This window comes from Vulpes vulpes, chromosome 7 (genome assembly GCF_048418805.1).
Source record: "Vulpes vulpes isolate BD-2025 chromosome 7, VulVul3, whole genome shotgun sequence".
In the NCBI taxonomy this organism is placed as follows: domain Eukaryota; kingdom Metazoa; phylum Chordata; class Mammalia; order Carnivora; family Canidae; genus Vulpes; species Vulpes vulpes.
This window is the reverse complement of record NC_132786.1, coordinates 14,010,704-14,030,052: the sequence shown is the minus strand read 5'-3', so window position 1 is coordinate 14,030,052 and position 19,349 is coordinate 14,010,704. Positions and strand designations below refer to the sequence as shown.

The window sequence follows — 19,349 nt, the reverse complement described above, 5'->3', positions numbered from 1 at the left end:
TAGGGGAACGCTTCAAAATTCAACAGTGTCGGAGGGAGCCGTACTCACCTGATAGGGACCAGGGCGGGGGGCGGGCTCCCGGCCAGGCTGGGGCGCTCAGGAGGCACCTGAGAGCGGGGAGGGAGAGCCAGGGCCTTGGGGGGGCTCCCGGGGCCCAGCAGCCCAGGCCCTCAAGCCGCCGCCCCAAGGCCGTGCCCTGACGGTGGACGGTGCCTGCACCCTAAGCCCTCTGAGCGCGCGCATGGGTTCCGCGGCACCTCCCTGAGCCCCGGGGGAGGGGCCCCGCACCCTCCCTGAGCCGCCCGGAGGAGGCCCCACCGCCACCCCCCTCGGCCAACAGGTCCCGCCCCGCCTCCCCCGAGGCCCGCGGTCCCCCGCGCGGTCCCTCCCAGGCACCCGCCGCGCCACACGCAAGGGCCAGATGCCTCTGGCACAGCCACCCCGGGGCCCCTCACACCTCCCGGGGCCCACGCCGACCTGCGCGCCGGGGCCGAGGCCTGCAGAGCCACTGCCGGGAGCCCGCAGCGCCGGGAACCGCGGGCCTGGAGCGGCGGCGCAGCCACGCAACCTCCTGCCACCGGGACGGTCGGGGCGGGTCGGGTCGCCACATCGGGGTCCAGCTCCTCCCGCGGCCACGCCCTGAGGCCTTCGGGTCACGCTCGGGGTCAGGGGCCGGGCACGCTCTGGCCACGCCCCGGCCACGCCCCGGCCGCGCCCGCCCCCCCCGCCCCCCCCCACAGAGGCCCGCCCTCCGGGGAGCCTAGAGGGGCCCCCTAGGTCTGTTGGCCATCTGCATATCTTTTTTTTTTAATTTATTCATGAGAGACACACAGAGAGAGGCAGTGACACAGGCAGAGGGAGAAGCAAGCTCCATGCGGGGAGCCCGAAGTGGGACTCGATCCGGAGTCTCCAGGATCATACCCTGGGCACTAAGCCGTGAGCTACCGGAGCTGCCCCATCTGTGTATCTTTCTTTGAAGAGTGTCTATTCAGGTCCCGTGCCCATTTTTTATTTGGATTATTTGTGGGGGGGTTTTGGTATTGAGTTGTATAAGCTCTTTGTACATTTAGAATATTATTTTTATATAATTTTTATTATTGTTTATATTATTTATATATTTTATTATTTTTTATATTATAAATTATATATTATTTATATATTTAATTATATATTTAAAGGAGAAGAAATGAGTGGGAAATATCAGAAACGGAGACAGAACATGACAGACTCCTAACTCTGGGAAACGAACTAGGGGTGGGGGAAGGGGAGGAGGGCAGGGGGTGGGGGTGACTGGGTGGCGGGCACTGAGGGGGGCACTTGACGGGATGAGCACTGGGTGTTATTCTGTATATTGGTAAATTGAACACCAATAAAAAATAAATTTATTATTTAAAAAAATAAAATATAATAGATTTGACACTGAAAAAATAAAAAAAAGAAATGTTGGGATCCCTGGGTGGCGCAGAGGTTTGGCGCCTGCCTTTGGCCCAGGGCACGATCCTGGAGACCCGGGATCGAATCCCACGTCGGGCTCCCGGTGCATGGAGCCTGCTTCTCCCTCTGCCTGTGTCTCTGCCTCTCTCTCTCTCTCTCTGTGACTATCATAAATAAATAAATTAATTAATTAAAAAAAAAAAAAAAGAAATGTTGAAAAAGAAAACCAAAACCAGAGGCACCACAATACAAAGTTGCAATCATCAAGACAGAATGGGTACCAGCACAAAAATAGACACATAAGTCAATGGAACAAAATAGGGAACTCAGAAATGGACCCTCATCTCTGTGGTTAACTAATCTTCAACAAATGAGGAAAGAATATCCAATTGAATAAAGACAGTTTCTTCAAAAAATGGTGTTGGGAAATTGGACAGCCCCATGCAAACGAATGAAACTGGACTATTTCCTTACACCATACCCAAAATTAACTCAAAATGGATGAAAAACCCAATGATCAGACAGAAATGCATCAAAATCCTACAGAAGAACACAGGCAGGAACCTCTGACCTCAACTGCACGGACATCTTGCTAGACCATCTCCAAAGGCAAGAGAAACAAAAGCAAAAATGGAACTATTAAGACTTCATCATGATAATAAGCTTTTGCACAGCAAAGGAAATAGTCAACAAAACTAAAAGGCAACCTACAGAATGGGAGAAGTTACTTGCAAATGACATGTCAGAGAAAGGGCTAATATCCAAAATCTATAAAGAACTTATCAAGCTCAAAACCTAAAAAAACAAACAAACAAAAAATCCAGTCAATAAATGGGCAGAAGACATGAACAGACATTTCATTTTTTTTTTTTTTTTGGTTACAGGCTTTATTTATATGTAATAGAGCCTTGAGATTAAAAAAGTTTTTTACCAGGACAATTCTAAGCTCAAGATCAATCGTGTCCATCTGATCTGAGGCTGCAGCTGGAAGGACAAAGTTTACACAAAGAAAGCCAGCTAGGTCAGCTCCTTACCCTTGCTCTGTCGGGGCTCCTGCACAGAGGATGGGCACAGGGACTCCGAGGACATCTGCTCAGGCAGCTTCTCCATGGGCTGGGTCCAATCCCCGGTGCTGCTCCAAGGCCGTGACCTCTTCTAAAATTTCTTCAGAGTACTGCACGACCAACGGGTGTCTTCTTTGGAAGACATAAATAGCAGAGGTCTCTTACGAGAAGTGGTGGGCAGAGGCCTTGAGGGTGCCGGTTGCCTGATCTCACAGTTAAGGGGGCTCGCCTACCACAGCCTGACTTTCTACCCACTACAATGCCTACTGCAGCCAGAGTCTTCTTCTCCAACCCAAGCCAGGGATCCTCAATCCCGACAGCTTTGTAAACAGCAGTTTTTATAGCCTCAACCACACAAATGACTGTCCAACTGCACCCAGAGCATCCAGGAAAACAGCGTAAGATTTTCCTCTCTGCACTTAACATTGAGCAAAATTCAAAATTGAAAATCCAGCAGAATAATAACTCCTATTTGTGCTTTTTAAGTCACTGGGGAATCATTGTGACACTGTTTGGATAGCTTTGGTTTGTTTACATTATACATGATCTCGTTATCACAAGATTTCACTCTTCACCAGCATGGATCCTACTTATCTCCGCTCTTCAAATGCCACTTTGTTTACTCATTGACCATCCTGTCTGAAAAGTACTGTCTCAACATCAACAGGCCCCTCCTGAGGCCACCTAATAAGTCACTTTATAAAGTATCTCCCAGTAAAAACTATTTAGAATGAATTATCAGGAGCCTGAACACAATTTATCTCTAGGGGTGTCTGGGTGGCACCGCTAAATTAGTGTCTGCCTTCAGCTCAGGTCATGATCCCAGGGTTCTGGGATAGAGCTCCCTGCTTGGTGGGGAGCCCTCTTCTCCCTCTCTCTCTGCCACTCCCCCCACTTGTTCTCTCTCTCTCTCTGTCTCTGTCAAATAAATAAATAAAATCTTTTTTAAAATAAAAAAAAATTGATTATAATACAATAATAGTAGTGGACTTAAACACTTCACTTATGTCAGTGGACAGCTCATCTAAAACAGAAGACCAACAAGGAAACAATAGCTTTAAATGACACACTGGAACAGATGGACTTGACAGATATATTCAGAATATTCCATCCTAAAAGAGCACAATACACATTCTTTTCAAGGTTACATGGGATAATTTTCAGAATAGATCCTATACTAGGTTACATTAGGCCTCAAAAGATACAGAAATAATGAATCATACCATGCATCTTTTCTTTTTTTTCCCATGCATCCTTTCTTACTACAACACTATGAAACAAGAAGTCAACCACAAGAAAAATTTGGAAAGATCACAAATACACAGAGGTTAGACAACATGTTACTAAATTGAGTCAACCAGGAAATCAAACAACGAATAAACAATACACAGAAACATATAAACATGAAAACAAGAGTCCAATACCTTTGGGATCCAACAAAACCAATCCTCAGAGTAACACAGTCCTACTGAAGAAGCAAGAAAATCTCAAATAAACATCCTAATCTTGAACCTAAAGAAACTAGAGAAAGAACAACAAATAAAGTCTAATGCCAAGAAAAGGAAGGAAATAATAAAGATAAGAGAAGAAATAAATGATATAGAAACCACAAAAATAATAGAACAGATCAATGAAACCAGGAACTTCTTCTTTGAACAAAATCAATAACTGATAAGCCTTTAGCCAGACTTACAGAAAAGAGAAAGGACCTAAATAAATAAAATCACAATTAAGAGGAGAGAAATGAAAACAAACGCCACAGATATAAAAACAATTATGAGAATATCATGAAAAACTATACGGCAACAAACTAGATTACCTCCAAGAAATGGATAAATTCCTAGAAACCTATAAACTACCAAAACTGAAACAGGAAGAAATAGAAAACTTGAACAGACCTATAATCAGTAAATCAATACTCAAAAATCTCCCAAAAAGCAAAAGTCCAGGGCCAGATCTCTTCACAAAGTCTACCAAACATTTAAGAAGAGTTAATACCTATTCTCCTTAAACATTAAAAAAATAAAAAAAAAGAAAGAAAGAAAAAAAGAAAAGGGAGAAAAACTTCCAAACTCATTCTATGAGGCCAGCATTACCCTGATACCGAAATCAGATAGACTCCACAAAGAAAAAAAAAAAAAAACAGAACTACAGGCCAATATCCTTGATGAACATGGATGCAAAATTTTTCAATAAAATACCAGCAAACCAAATCCAACAATACATTTAAAAAATCATTCACCACAATCAAGGAGGATTTATTCCTGAAGGCACAACAGTAGCTCAATATTCACAAATCAATCAACATGACACACCACATTAATAAAAGAAAGGATAAGAACCATAGGATCACGATGAGATATCACCTCACGCAAGTCAGAATGGCTAAGGAAACAACAGATGTTGGAGAGGATGCAGAGAAGGGGGAACCCTCTTGTAGTGTCAGTGGGATGCAAACTGCAGCAGCCATTCTGGAGAACAGTATGAAAGTTCCTCAAAAAGTTAAATATAGAACTACCCTATGATCTAACAATTGCACTACCAAATATTTACCCAAAGGATACAAAAATATAGATTTGAAGTGGTACATTCGAGGAGGAGGGGCATGATGGCGGAAGAGTAGGGTCCCCAAATCACCTGTCCCCCCAAAGTACCTAGATCACCTTCAAATCATCCTGAAAATCTACGAATTCGGCCTGAGATGTAAAGAGAGAACAGCTAAAACACTATAGTGAGAAGAGTTCGCGCTTCTATCAAGGTAGGAAGACGGGGAAAAAGAAATAAAGAAACAAAAGGCATCCATGGGGGAGGGGCCTCCGCGAGGAGCCGGGCTGAGGCGGGGACAAGTGTCCCCAGGACAGGAGAGCCCCGTCCAGGAGGAGCAGGAGCTGCACCGACCTTCCCGGGCAGAAAGGCGCCCGCAGGGAGTTGGAGCAGGACCCAGGAGGGCGGGGATGCCCTCGGGCTCCCTGGGACACTAACAGGCACCTGCGCCCCGGGAGAGTGCGCCGAGCTCCCTAAGGGCTGCAGCGCGCACGGCGGGACCCAGAGCAGCTCGGAGGGGCTCGGGCGGCGGCTCCGCGGAGGGGGCTGCGGGGCGGGAGCGAATCCAACAGCGCAGGCGCCGGAGCACAGGGCGCCGGGACCCAGCCCAGAATCCGGCCTCCCCCGGGACAGGCAGAGGCCGGGAGGGCCCAGGACAGCGAGGACGCTCCTGCCCCGAGCTGAGCAGATCAGCGGCCCCGCCAGGGAGCCCCCAGGCCCTGCAGATGGAGAGCCCCGGAGTTACTGCGGGGGCTGAATCTAGAGCTGCAGAGCTGGCCCGCCACTGGGGTTGTTCCTCCTGGGGCCTCACGGGGTAAACAACCCCCACTGAGCCCTGCACCAGGCAGGGGGCAGAGCAGCTCCCCCAAGTGCTAACACCTGAAAATCAGCACAACAGGCCCCTCCCCCAGAAGACCAGCTAGACGGACAAGTTCCAGGGGAAGTCAAGGGACTTATAGTATACAGAATCAGAAGATATTCCCCCGTGTTTTTTTTTCTTTTTGATTTCTGATTGCTTCCCCCACCCCTTTTTTCCCCTTTCTTTCTCTTTCTTTCTCTTTTTCTTCTCTTTTTTCTTTTTTTCTCCTTTTTTCTTTTTCTCTTTTCTTTCTTTCGTTCTTTCTCTCCTCTCTTTTTCTCCTTTTCCCAATACAACTTGCTTTTGGCCACTCTGCACTGAGCAAAATGACTAGAAGGAAAACCTCACCTCAAAAGAAAGAATCAGAAACAGTCCTCTCTCCCACAGAGTTACAAAATCTGGATTACAATTCAGTGTCAGAAAGCCAATTCAGAAGCACTATTATAAAGCTACTGGTGGCTCTAGAAAAAAGCATAAAGGACTCAAGAGACTTCATGACTGCAGAATTTAGATCCAATCAGGCAGAAATTAAAAATCAATAGAATGAGATGCAAACCAAACTAGAAGTCCTAACAACAAGGGTTAACGAGGTGGAAGAACCAGTGAGTGACATAGAAGACAAATTGATCGCAAAGAGGGAAACTGAGAAAAAAAGAGACAGACAATTAAAAGACCATGAAGACAGATTAAGGGAAATAAACAACAGCCTCAGGAAGAAAAACCTACATTTAATTGAGGTTCCCGAGGGCCCTGAAAGGGACAGAGGGCCACAATATGTATTTGAACAAATCATAGCTGAAAACTTTCCTAATCTGGGAAGGGAAATAGGCATTCAGATCCAAGAAATAGAGAGATCCCCCCCCTCCAAACTCAATTAAAACCAATCAACACCTCAACATTTAATAGTGGAGCCTGCAAATTCCAAAGATAAAGAGAAGATCCTTAAAGCAGCAAGAGACAAGAAATCCCTGACTTTTATGGGGAGGAATATTAGGGTACCAGCAGACCTCTCCACAGAAAGGCCAGAAAGCCATAAAGGGCTGGCAGGATATATTCAGGGTCCTAAATGAGAAGAACATGCAACCAAGAATACTTTATCCAGCAAGGCTCTCATTCAAAATTGAACGACAGATAAAGAGCTTCCAAGACAGGCAGGAACTGAAAGAATATGTGACCTCCAAACCAGCTCTGCAAGAAATTTTAAGGGGGACTCTTAAAATTCCCATTTAAGAAGAAGTTCAGTGGAACAATCCACAAAAACAAGGACTGAATAGATATCATGGTGACACTAAACTCATATCTGTCAATAGTAACTCTGAACGCGAACAGGCTTAATGACCCCATCAAAAGGCACAGGGTTTCAGACTAGATAAAAAAGCAGGACCCGTCTAATTGCTGTCTACAAGAGACTCATTTTAGACAGAAGGACACCTACAATCTGAAAATAAAAGGTTGGAGAACCATTTACCATTCAAATGGTCCTCAAAAGAAAGTAGGGGTAGCCATCCTTATATCAGATAAACTAAAATTTACTCCAAAGACTGTAGTGAGAGGTGAAGAGGGACACTATCTCATACTTAAAGGATCTATCCAACAAGAGGACTTAACAATCCTCAATACATATGCCCCGAATGTGGGAGCTGCCAAATATTTAAACCAATTAATAACAAAAGTGAAGAAATACTTAGATAATAATACACTTATACTTGGTGACTTCAATCTAGCTCTTTCTACCCTCGATAGGTCTTCTAAGCACAACATCTCCAAAGAAACGAGAGCTTTAAATGATACATTGGACCAGATGGATTTCACAGATATCTACAGAACTTTACATCCAAACGCAACTGAATACACATTCTTCTCAAGTGCACATGGAACTTTCTCCAGAATAGACCACATACTGGGTCACAAATCGGGTCTGAACCGATACCAAAAGATTGGGATAATCCCCTGCATATTCTCAGACCATAATGCCTTGAAATTAGAACTAAATGACAACAAGAAGTTTGGAAGGACTCAAACACGTGCAGGTTCGACCATCCTGCTAAAAGATGAAAGGGTCAACCAGGAAATTAAGGAAGAATTAAAAAGATTCGTGGAAACTAATGAGAATGAAGATAAAACCGTTCAAAATCTTTGGGATGCAGCAAAAGCAGTCCTAAGGGGGAAATACGTCGCAATACAAGCATCCATTCAAAAACTGGAAAGAATTCAAATACAAAAGCTAACCTTACACATAAAGGAGCTACAGAAAAAACAGCAGAGAGATCCTACACACAGCAGAAGAAGACAGTTAATTAAAATTCGAGCAGAACACAACAAAATCGAGGCCAGAAGAACTGTGGAACAGATCAACAGAACCAGGAGTTGGTTCTTTGAAACAATTAATAAGAAAGATAAACCATTAGCCAACCTTATTAAAAAGAAGAGAGAGAAGACTCAAATTAATAAAATCATGAATGAGAAAGGAGAGATCACTACCAACACCAAGGAAATACAAACGATTTTAAAAACATATTATGAACAGTTATACGCCTATAAATTAGGCAATCTGGAAGAAATGGACGCATTCCTGGAAAGCCACAAACTACCAAAACTGGAACAGGAAGAAATAGAAAACCTGAACAGGCCAATAACCAGGGAGGAAATTGAAGCAGTCATCAAAAACCTCCGAAGACACAAGAATCCAGGGCCATATGGCTTCCTAGGGGAATTCTATCAAACGTTTAAAGAAGAAATCATAACTATTCTCCTAAAGCTGTTTGGAAGGATAGAAAGAGATGGAGTACTTCCAAATTTGTTCTATGAGGCCAGCATCACCTTAATTCCAAAACCAGACAAAGACCCCACCAAAAAGGAGAATTACAGACCAATATCCCTGATGAACATGGATGCAAAAATTCTCAAAAAGATACTAGCCAATAGGATCCAACAATACATTAAGAAAATTATTCACCATGACCAAGTAGGAATTATCACCGGGACACAAGGCGGGTTCAACACTCGTAAAACAATCAATGTGATTCATCACATCAGCAAGAGAAAAAACCAAGAACCATATGATCCTCTCATTAGATGCAGAGAAAGCATCTGACAAAATACAGCATCCATTCCTGATCAAAACTCTTCAGAGCGTAGGGATAGAGGGAACTTTCCTCGACATCTTAAAAGTCATCTACAAAAAGCCCACAGCAAATATAATTCTCAATGGGGAAGCACTGGGAGCCTTTCCCCTAAGATCAGGAACAAGACAGGGATGTCCACTCTCACCACTGCTATTCAACATAGTACTGGAAGTCCTAGCCTCAGCAATCAGACAACAAAAAGACATTAAAGGCATTCAAATTGGCAAAGAAGAAGTCAAACTCTCCCTCTTCGCCGATGACATGATACTCTACATAGAAAACACAAAAGCCTCCACCCCAAGATTGCTAGAACTCATATAGCAATTTGGAAGCATGGCAGGATGCAAAATCAATGCCCAGAAATCAGCGGCATTTCTATACACTAACAATGAGACTGAAGAAAGAGAAATTAAGGAGTCAATCCCATTTACAATTGCACCCAAAAGCATAAGATACCTAGGAATAAACCTAACCAAAGAGGTATAGGATCTATACCCTAAAAACTATAGAACACTTCTGAAAGAAATTGAGGAAGACAAAAGAGATGGAAAAATATTCCATGCTCATGGATTGGAAGAATTAATATTGTGAAAATGTCAATGTTACCCAGGGTAATTTACATGTTTAATGCAATCCCTATCAAAATACCATGGACTTTATTCAGAGAGTTAGAACAAATTATTTTAAGATTTGTGTGGAATCAGAAAAGATCCGAATAGCCAGGGGAATTTTAAAAAAGAAAACCGTATCTGGGGGCATCACAATGCCAGATTTCAGGTCATCAAGACAGTGTGGTACTGGCACAAAAACAGACACATAGATCAATGGAACAGAATAGAGAACCCAGAAGTGCACCCTGAACTTTATGGTCAACTAATATTCGATAAAGGAGGAAAGACTATCCATTGAAAGAAAGACAGTCTTCAATAAATGGTGCTGGGAAAATTGGACATCCACATGCAGAAGAATGAAACTAGACCAGTCTCTTTCACCATACATAAAGATAAACTCAAAATGGATGAAAGATCTAAATGTGAGACAAGATTCCATCAAAATCCTAGAGGAGAACACAGGCAACACCCTTTTTGAACTTGGCCACAGTAACTTCTTGCAAGATACATCCACGAAGGCAAAAGAAACAAAAGCAAAGCAAAAATGAACTATTGGGACTTCATCAAGATAAGAAGCTTTTGCACAGCAAAGGATACAGTCAACAGAACTAAAAGACAACCTACAGAATGGGAGAAGATATTTGCAAATGACATATCAGATAAAGGGCTAGTTTCCAAGATCTATAAAGAACTTCTTAACATCAACACCAAAGAAACAAACAAACCAATCATGAAATGGCCAAAAGACATGAAGAGAAATCTCACAGAGGAACACATAGACATGGCCAACGTGCACATGAGCAAATGCTTTGCATCACTTGCCATCAGGGAAATACAAATCAAAACCACAATGAGATACCACCTCACACCAGTGAGAATGGGGAAAATTAACAAGGCAGGAAACCACAAATGTTGGAGAGGATGTGGAGAAAAGGGAACCCTCTTACACTGCTGGTGGGAATGTGAACTGGTGCAGCCACTCTGGAAAACTGTGTGGAGGTTCCTCAAAGAGTTAAAAAAAGACCTGCCCTATTCCCCAGCAATTGCACTGCTGGGGATTTACCCCAAATATTCAGATGCAATGAAACGCCGGGACACCTGCACCCCGATGTTTCTAGCAGCAATGTCCACAATAGCCAGACTGTGGAAGGAGCCTCGGTGTCCATCGAAAGATGAATGGATAAAGAAGATGTGGTTTATGTATACAATGGAATATTCCTCAGCCATTAGAACGACAAATACCCACCATTTGCTTCGACGTGGATGGAACTGGAGGGTATTATGCTGAGTGAAGTAAGTCAATCGGAGAAGGACAAACAGTGTGTGTTCTCATTCATTTGGGGAATATAAATAACAGTGAAAGGGAATATAAGGGAAGAGAGGTGTGCTTGTATGCATTTCTTCATTTCAATAGCAATGTCTTTAAGACCTACAAAAAAATAAAAATAAAATAAAAAAGACTGCCATTCTCCTCCTCCTTTCTTATACACCAGGTATGACCCACCCAGGCTGGACTAGAGTAAGATGTAAGCCAGGCCATACTTGTGTGTGTCATCCAACACAACTGTCTCTGGCAGAGACAATAGGCTGGAGTGGTGTCCTCCAACCACAGAGCCTCCAGGTGCCTAAATCCTCTCACAACCTATCTCAATCAAATATTGTTAATAGTTTCCAAACCTTCTTTAAGTAAAAAAATTTCCAGTCCATATTACCAATTGTGGGTCTAGCATGTCTTTATAGACATTTCATGAAGATGCAGTAAGAACTTGTTCTTGGTCCTTAGTTCTTATTAATCTTCAAATGACTTTGTGAGGAGCTGCATGTACCTGTGTTACAGTTATGTGTACCCTCCATGATGAAACATAAATCTAATGTCCTTTTATTCTTGGTTTGAGTCATCTTTTAAGAATTAACAATAACCATTTAAAAGCTATCATTCTGATTGGCTTCCCTCTCTTTCAAAGTGTCTTTAGAAACATCCTAACATATGGCGGTAGCTCTATGTTCTCCGTAATTTCATTTTACTTCCTCTGGGTGGGTGCCATATCCATACCCAGTGATTGCTATTTTATTTTTTATTATTTTTTTAATAAATTTATTTTTTATTGGTGTTCAATTTACCAACATACAGAATAACACCCAGTGCTCATCCCGTCACGTGCCCCCCTCAGTGCCCGTCACCCATTCTCCCCCACCCCCCTCCCCCCCCCCCTTCCACCATCCCTAGTTCGTTTCCCAGAGTTAGGAGTCTTTATGTTCTGTCTCCCTTTCTGATATTTCCCACACACTTCTTCTCCCTTCCCTTATATTCCCTTTCACTATTATTTATATTCCCCAAATGAATGAGACCATATAATGTTTGTCCTTCTCCGATTGACTTACTTCACTCAGCATAATACCCTCCAGTTCCATCCACGTTGAAGCAAATGGTGGGTATTTGTCGTTTCTAATGGCTGAGTAATATTCCATTGTATACATAAACCACATCTTCTTTATCCATTTAATGATTGCTATTTTAAAGCAAAGCATCCCTCTGCTACCTAAATTATAGAAAGTAGAAACATAAGTATCTAAGAGACTAACTGACATGACTAGCCCCTTTGATTTCAACACCTAGGATGAACTCCAAGAAGGCTAAACGCCCAGAGTCAGCAGGCGAAACTGAGAAGGTAAAGAATAACCATGCAAATAATCCAGCCCTCCTGAAATTCTTCCCCCTGCCCTTCATGCTGAACTATATTACTGCTTCTAATTCATTTCTAATTTGTATCTTCAATTTAGAATTTTGTGTTGGATTTCTTAAAAGCAAGTAGAATAAATTAAGCTTTACAGTCTCCCTGAAGCAAGTTTATGTTTTCCTCATTGCCTTTCTCCAAAGCTTCTACTCTGAAGATTAAAAACCCCAGTGGAGTGGAGAACACAAATTACCCATGTTTAAAAAGAAAACAATGGAAGTTAGAGGAGGATGAAGGTTCATCCAATATGCTGAGCCAAGTTCCTCAAAGCTAGCAGAGACTGTTGATAAAACCATGTAAAAATTTATAAATAAATGATAGAATGTGAGAAACTCAGACACATTTTCAGCATGAGGCTACTATAGTATCTTTGTTTCTAAGAAATTTGGACAAAAGCTCGTTTCTCTTCAACACCCGCCTTGGGACACATACCCCTAAGCTTATGAGAGAGTACCACTTGTACTGTATCTACACAATATTGCATACTAGAAACGTACCTGTGTTTATGATGTCAGAAAATTGAACACACTTCATCTTATCTGCTGTGCACCACTTGAGCTCATTGTCACACTTTCTTTCCATCACTGCAAAGCATGTTGGGCACTTAAAACCATTGGAGTTGAATTCATCAACGTCCTTCTCTTCGAAGTCATTCATCTTAATCTCCCAGGAAGCTGTTTAAAAACAAAACAAAACAAAACAGGCTCGCTATTTGTCACAGACAGGCAAACATACCCATGCTCACAAAGCAGACTTAGAACTTGGGTCTGCTCTCTTCACCCTCCCCTACACCCCTCCCCAGTGTTCTAGAGGTGAGACTCAACAGAGGAGTTGCCACAAAAATCCCTGCCTTCATAGAGCTTGCTTTCTGGTGGGGGAGATAGATGAAAAGAAAGAAAGAAGGAAAATATGTGGTATGTAAGACAATGATAAATACTGGAAAGAGAAACAGAAAGGATAGGAAGTACAGGGTGTGGTTGCAATTCTTAAGGTGGTCAGGAAAAGCCTCATTGAAAGTATAATTTATCTATTTATCTATTTATTTATCTTAGAGAGAGAGAGAGAGAGCTTGAGTGGGAGGAGGGGCAGAGGGAGAATTCTATGCAGACTCTCTGTTGAGTGTGGAGCCCAATTTAGGGCTTGGTCTCCTGACCCCAAGATCATGACCAGATCCAAAATCAAGAGTTGGATGCTCAACCAACTGAGCCACCCAGGTGCCCCAAAGGGGTAACTGCTAAAATGGAGGCCTAAAACAGATTTACTTCCATTTGCTTGTGCAGAATAATTCAGTATTATAAAGATCACAGGGCATATAATTCTTACTTAAAAATGTATACAACTAAAAACAAATAAATAAAACTAAATAAAAACAATGAGAAGGAATAGGAAAAAAATATGTTCTAAAATTTGCTTTTGCCCCTGAAGAATGGGGAAGGAAGACCTGCAAAAAAAAAACAAAAACAAAACAAAACAGAAAAAAAAAACTGAATTAAAAAGTAAGCAAAAACCTAAATGGACATTTTCCCAAAGATATAAGAATGGTCATCAGGTATACAAAAAAACGTTCAAAATCATTGGTCATTAGGAAAATGCAAATCAAAATCACCATGACATCACACCTGTTAGAATTCCATCAAAAAGACAAGAAATAACAAATGCTGCTGAGGATGTAGAAAAATTGTGCACTTCTGTTGGGACTATAAATTGGCACAGCCACTGTGTACAACAATATACAGAATCCTTAGAAAAATTAAAAATAGAACTACTGTTAAAAAAAAAAACCACAGTCCCAAAATGGAGATATGGAGTCACTTAGATTAAGGCCCCATCAGGAAACCAAGATTTTATACCCAACATAACTGTAGTTTCAACTGTTCAGCAAGGAAATCTTGAACCAGCCAAAAACTGGAAATTTCTGGCCAACACGAGGAGGCCATCACCTGAGAGACTCCTTCCCTTTTAGAGGCTGACCTTGCTGAAACGATGCATTTCTTGCTAATACAGAATCCCTTCTTCTAATGCCCTCTCTCTGCCTTTAAAATTATCTCCTTTCCTTTCCTGCAGCTCTGCAGAGCTCCTCTCTACTTATTATATGGGATGCTGTCTGATTTATAGTGTTTACAGAAGCCAATCAGACCTTCAGATTTACTCGGTTGAATTTGTGTGTTTCTAACAGATTCAGGGAACGTGAGAAACACAGGCATGGCACCCTGAAAACCCTTTTGAGTTCACTGTCTTTGAGTTTCTGAGGGCTATGGTAACTACTCGGAGCTCTGCTGTCTTTGCTCCAAGCTCCTGATCTAATTGGTTCTCCAGGCCAGAGTGAATGATCAGTCTATATTGAGAAAAGGGACCAACAGAGTGCCAGTTGTTAGCCCTTAGTTCAGTCACTTAGTGGGGTTTGCCGGCTTAATTCCTTTCCCAGTTCCAGTCTGTAGGGCCCCACCACCTATAGTCCCCTGGGTCAGTCCACTCTGAAGACTGCTGGTGGTGCACACAGGGTCTTCTGTTGGCCCCTTTGCTGTCACTTCTCATGCTCAGTCAGTCCTTGGTTCTGTTCTCAGAGTCCATGTTGGGAATGGCTGTGGCAGGTGTGCTGGTTCAATCCTGCCCCAGCCCCTAGTTCTTTAGCTACTGCTGGCATCCACACTGCTATCTCCTCAGTACTGCTGGATTCTGTTACTGTGTGCTTGATGCAAAGGCTTGGGTAGAAGAAAAATAGTAACTAGGGGCGCCTGGGCGGCTCAGTTGGTTGAGCCCCTGCCTTCAGCTTGGGTAGGGATCCCAGGATTCTGATATTGAGCCCCACGTGGTGTTCCCTGCTCAGTGGGGAGTCTGTTTCTCCCTCTCCCTCTGTTCCTCCCCCATCTTGTGCTCTCTCTTTCAAATAAATAAAATCTTGAAAAATAAAAAGAAAAAGAATAACTAAATAATAAGAGAAGGGGATTTTTAAAATCCAAAGAGTTAAGTGATCCATCTTCTCATACACCGGCTTATTTTATATCTAAGAACTATGATCCTGGAAGCCATAAAAATCTGCAAGCTTCTTTTGTGTCCTGAAGAATGTGGCTTGGTAACTGTCAGGCTGGGGTCCCCCAAAATAAGACCAGAGAGAAATGTTAGCTATGCTCTATTCATGACTAGATATGGCCAGACAGAAATGTGGTTTAAACTTCATTTGAAGTTAGGGTCCTACCAAACTGCTGCCAGCCTTCAGGGGAATTACAACCCAGAATTACAATGGCCATTATGAGGAATGTTCCAATTAGATAAGGTCACTTAAGAAGTGTACTTAAAAAAAAAAAAAAAAAAAAAAAAAAAAAGAAGTGTACTTAAAAGCAAAGGCTTCAAAATTCCAAAAATAACTTCACTGAAACTCACAGCAAAAAAAAAAAAAAAAAAAAAAAAGTGATAAAAATTTAAAAAGACATAAGACATACCTAGCACAAAAGACTGTAAGACTGACATAATCTTACTGCTTCCCTCTACCCTCCTTTATTTCAATCCTCATTCCAGTTATCCTCTGAATTGTCTTTGCATGACCATAAACAAAAGTTCTATCTACCTTTAGAGGAGGGCCCCTGATGGGTCCCTACCAGAGTTGGTGAGATACTAAAGGATTTCTTGATAAACTTCTACATTACTCTTTTAATCAGTCAAGGGAAAACTAAAAGTAAAAAATAAACACAACTAAAAAAATTAACATATGTAGCTACATGTTCTTTAATATCACATTCTGGCTGGAACTCAATTCTTGGTGTAATTAAAAGCAACTGTCCATATTTTACTTGGGATTTGGTTTTTGTTAGAATGCAGAGCACCTGGGACAGGTTAATGGCACTCAGTTCTTCACTGTGAGAGGAATTTGATGGGAAAACTCAGTGAAACTGGCTTTGAATTCTGGAGGAGAAAAATATAGAGGAAAATAGGAATTAGCGGAAAGAAGAAGAGCACTAAAGGTTGAAAGCTCAGCATAAACTTCCACATTTTACTAAGACCTGTTCCCAAAATCAGTAAAACAAGTGATCTTCTGTAATCTTTTATTAGGATGCACAGCAGAGGAGGAAAGCAATGGAGAAAGACCTGAAATTTTATCTATAATTATGCTAACCTTTTAAATTTTGTCAGAAGTTCTAAATTGACTCATTTCCTCTTGTTAAGTGATCACTCTTTATTGTGGTGGTTGGCCTGCCAGTAGGGGGTAGGTGGGAGGGGCGGGGAGGAGGGGTGTCTATTTTCAGGCAGCTCTACCCCTTCCTATCAAACAAGATGGGAACTCAAGAGGCAGAGGGAGGAAGGGAAGGCATACAGGAGACCATGAGCAGTAAAGGCCTCTGGGCACTGAATTAGTGAACAGTACGGATGATGGAGGTCGAAACAACCAGGTAAACTTAAATACGATTATGTGGCACTAATTGAGTGACTTGTGCCCATAAGTAGATGAGAACGTCCTACATCTGGAGCAACCAGGGGTGCTTAGGGGCTGTCCATAGGGTACCCCAAACCCCCAGGGAAATCCATGAAGAAATAGAACTACTTAAGACTCATGATTCACATTTTGGTGGTGAACATTTTCTCTCCTCCTTTCCCCCAATAGGAGGTGCCTCTGGAGAAAAACAAACAAGAAGCACTCCTTAAACAAAGGAGTGGCAACCCTTTACTTTCTCCCATAGTCAGGCTTTTTACAAAAATATTTTACTTAAATTCAATTTGCCAACATATAGAATAACCCCAATGCTCATCCCATCATCTGCCCTCCTTAGTGCCTGTCCCCCAATCCCCCATCCCCCATCCCTTCCCATTCTACAGCCCTTTGTTTCCCAGAGTTAATGGTGTCTCATGGTTTGTCTTCCTCTCTGATTTTCCCCCCTCAGTTTGTCACAACTCTTATTAAAGTCAGGAAAGCAGGAACTGCCTCAGTGGTTTGCTTGAGACCAAGTAGTTGATTGAGACTCTGTGCTCAGTACTGGTCAGTAGGATGTAAGAGTCATGAGGGCAGCTGGTCAGTTGGCTGTGAGAGGTATGAGGGGAGCAGTGGTCAGTAGGCCATGAGCCACAGGGCAGCAGTGCTCAGGAGGCCGTGAGAGCTGCGGGGGCAGCCCTGGTCAGCGGGCCGTGGGAGGTATGAGGGGAGCAGTGGTCAGTAGGCCGTGGGAGGTATGAAGGGAGCAGTGGTCAGTAGGCCGTGGGAGGTATGAGGGGAGCAGTGGTCAGTAGGCCGTGGGAGGTATGAAGGGAGCAGTGGTCAGCAGGCCGTGGGAGGTATGAAGGGAGCAGTGGTCAGCGGGCCGTGGGAGCTGCGGGGGCAGCAGTGGTCAGCGGCCGTGGGAGGTATGAAGGGAGCACCGGTCAGCAGGCCATGAGCCACAGGGCAGCAGTGCTCAGGAGGCCCTGAGAGCTAGGAGGGCAGCCCTGGTCAGCGGCCGTGGGAGTTACAAGGACATCAGCGATCAGCGGCCGTGGGAGCCACGGGGCAGCACCGGTCAGCGGGCCGTGGGTCACCGGCGCAGGCTCCTCGTCTGCCCGGCAGGTGGACGCCCTGCTGAGCCAGCAGCTGCCGCGGGACGCGTGGCTGACGCGTGGCCGACGGGGGGCAGCATGGAGCGAGGCGGGGCAGGGAGCCGGGGCAGGGAGCCGGGGCAGGGAGCCGGGGCAGGGAGCCGGGGCAGGGAGCCGGGGCAGGGAGCCGGGGCAGGGAGCCGGGGCAGGGAGCCGGGACAGGGAGCCAGGGCGGCCGGCGGGCAGGGGGCCCTTCGTCTCACCTGCGAGCAGCGGCGCGAAGGCCAGGCTGCAGGCCAGCAGAAGACCGCGCCGAGCTGCTGGGCTCATGGCTGGGGCCACGGCCGTTCCCCGCGGGAAGCGGGAGGCAGTCAGTCCGGGCGCCTGCACAGGTGGGCGCCGGCCCCCAGGCGCGCCCCCACCCGAGGGGCCTTCCTGCCACCTGGGAACCGCCGGCCCCTCCCAGGAGACTCGCAATGGCCTCTGCTGTAAGCCTGGGGCAGCCGCCGGCCTCCCCCACAGGGAACGCGCTTCCCCCCAGCAGCAGGCCGGCTGCGTGGCCCGCGAGCCCGCACGCACCCACCTCGGCCCGCACCCGCTGCCCGGTCGGGGAGGCGGCTCTTCCCGGGCGGGCCGAGGACTTGCGCCTGCGCGGGAGCAGCCCCCCAGGTGGCCCACCCCGATTGGTCCCTCCTGTTCTTCCCGCCCCCCCGCCCAGTCCTGGCCAATGAGATGCTGGCACCTCAGGTCCCGCCGACAGGACAGGCCCTGCTGCACTGTTCCCCCAGTGCCGAGTCAGGAAAAGCCAGGGCGGCCGAGGGCTTGGTTCCCTGGTTCTGTGCCGCCCACACCCCACCCCACTGGAGACGTCTCACCACGCCTGACCCTCTTCCTACCTGCTCTACAAAACGCTGAGCAGAAGGTACCGAGATGCTCGAACCTCTGACCAGTCCTGCACCCTGGGCTGCGGGTGGCCTATGCTTCTAGGGGGATTGGACCCCTGAGACCTTTCCAGCGCGCTCCACGACGGCGAAACCCTGGGCTGAGCCCTCTGAGAGCCACCCACGCCGCGCACGTGCACCATCGGGGTAGGCCCCTCCCTAGCTTAGGGACAGGAAGGCACCAGCAGTCTCTGCGATGACTCAGGGACGGAGCCCTCCCACCCTCGAGGGCAAGAATGCTAGAAGGCTTCCCTGGGTGTTTTCAGACCTGACTTTGGCAGCACGTGCAAAACCCCTGCTTTTAGGGGGGAAGCAACCTAAGGACCCACTGAAAGATGAATAGATAAGCAAAACTTGATACATAGACACAATGGACTATTACTCACCCTTAAAAAGAAAGAAATCCTGTTGTGAGCAACAGCATGCAAAGCCCTGAGGACATTATGCTAAGTGAAGTAAACCAATCACAAAAAGACAAATACAGCTTAATATGAGGTATTTGAAGTGGTCAGACTTTTAGGAACTAAGTAGAATGGT

The 19,349-nt window shown here is 44.8% G+C and overlaps 1 protein-coding gene across 2 annotated transcripts in view; it reads right to left on the bottom strand.

Annotated features, from left to right (window-relative positions):
* LOC140599622 (uncharacterized) overlaps positions 1 to 18,504 on the bottom strand; it is a 122,379-nt gene extending 103,875 nt beyond the window's left edge. The window contains exons 1-3 of one of the 2 annotated variants that reach the window (XR_012002477.1): positions 18,135 to 18,504; positions 12,870 to 13,046; positions 2,469 to 2,630 (exon numbers count right to left, since the gene is read on the bottom strand). The gene's annotated coding sequence lies outside the window, so the exon portion shown is untranslated. The remainder of the gene's footprint in view (positions 1 to 2,468; positions 2,631 to 12,869; positions 13,047 to 18,134) is intronic. The other variant, XR_012002476.1, reaches the window with a different exon arrangement.
* Positions 18,505 to 19,349: the final 845 nt, after the last annotated feature.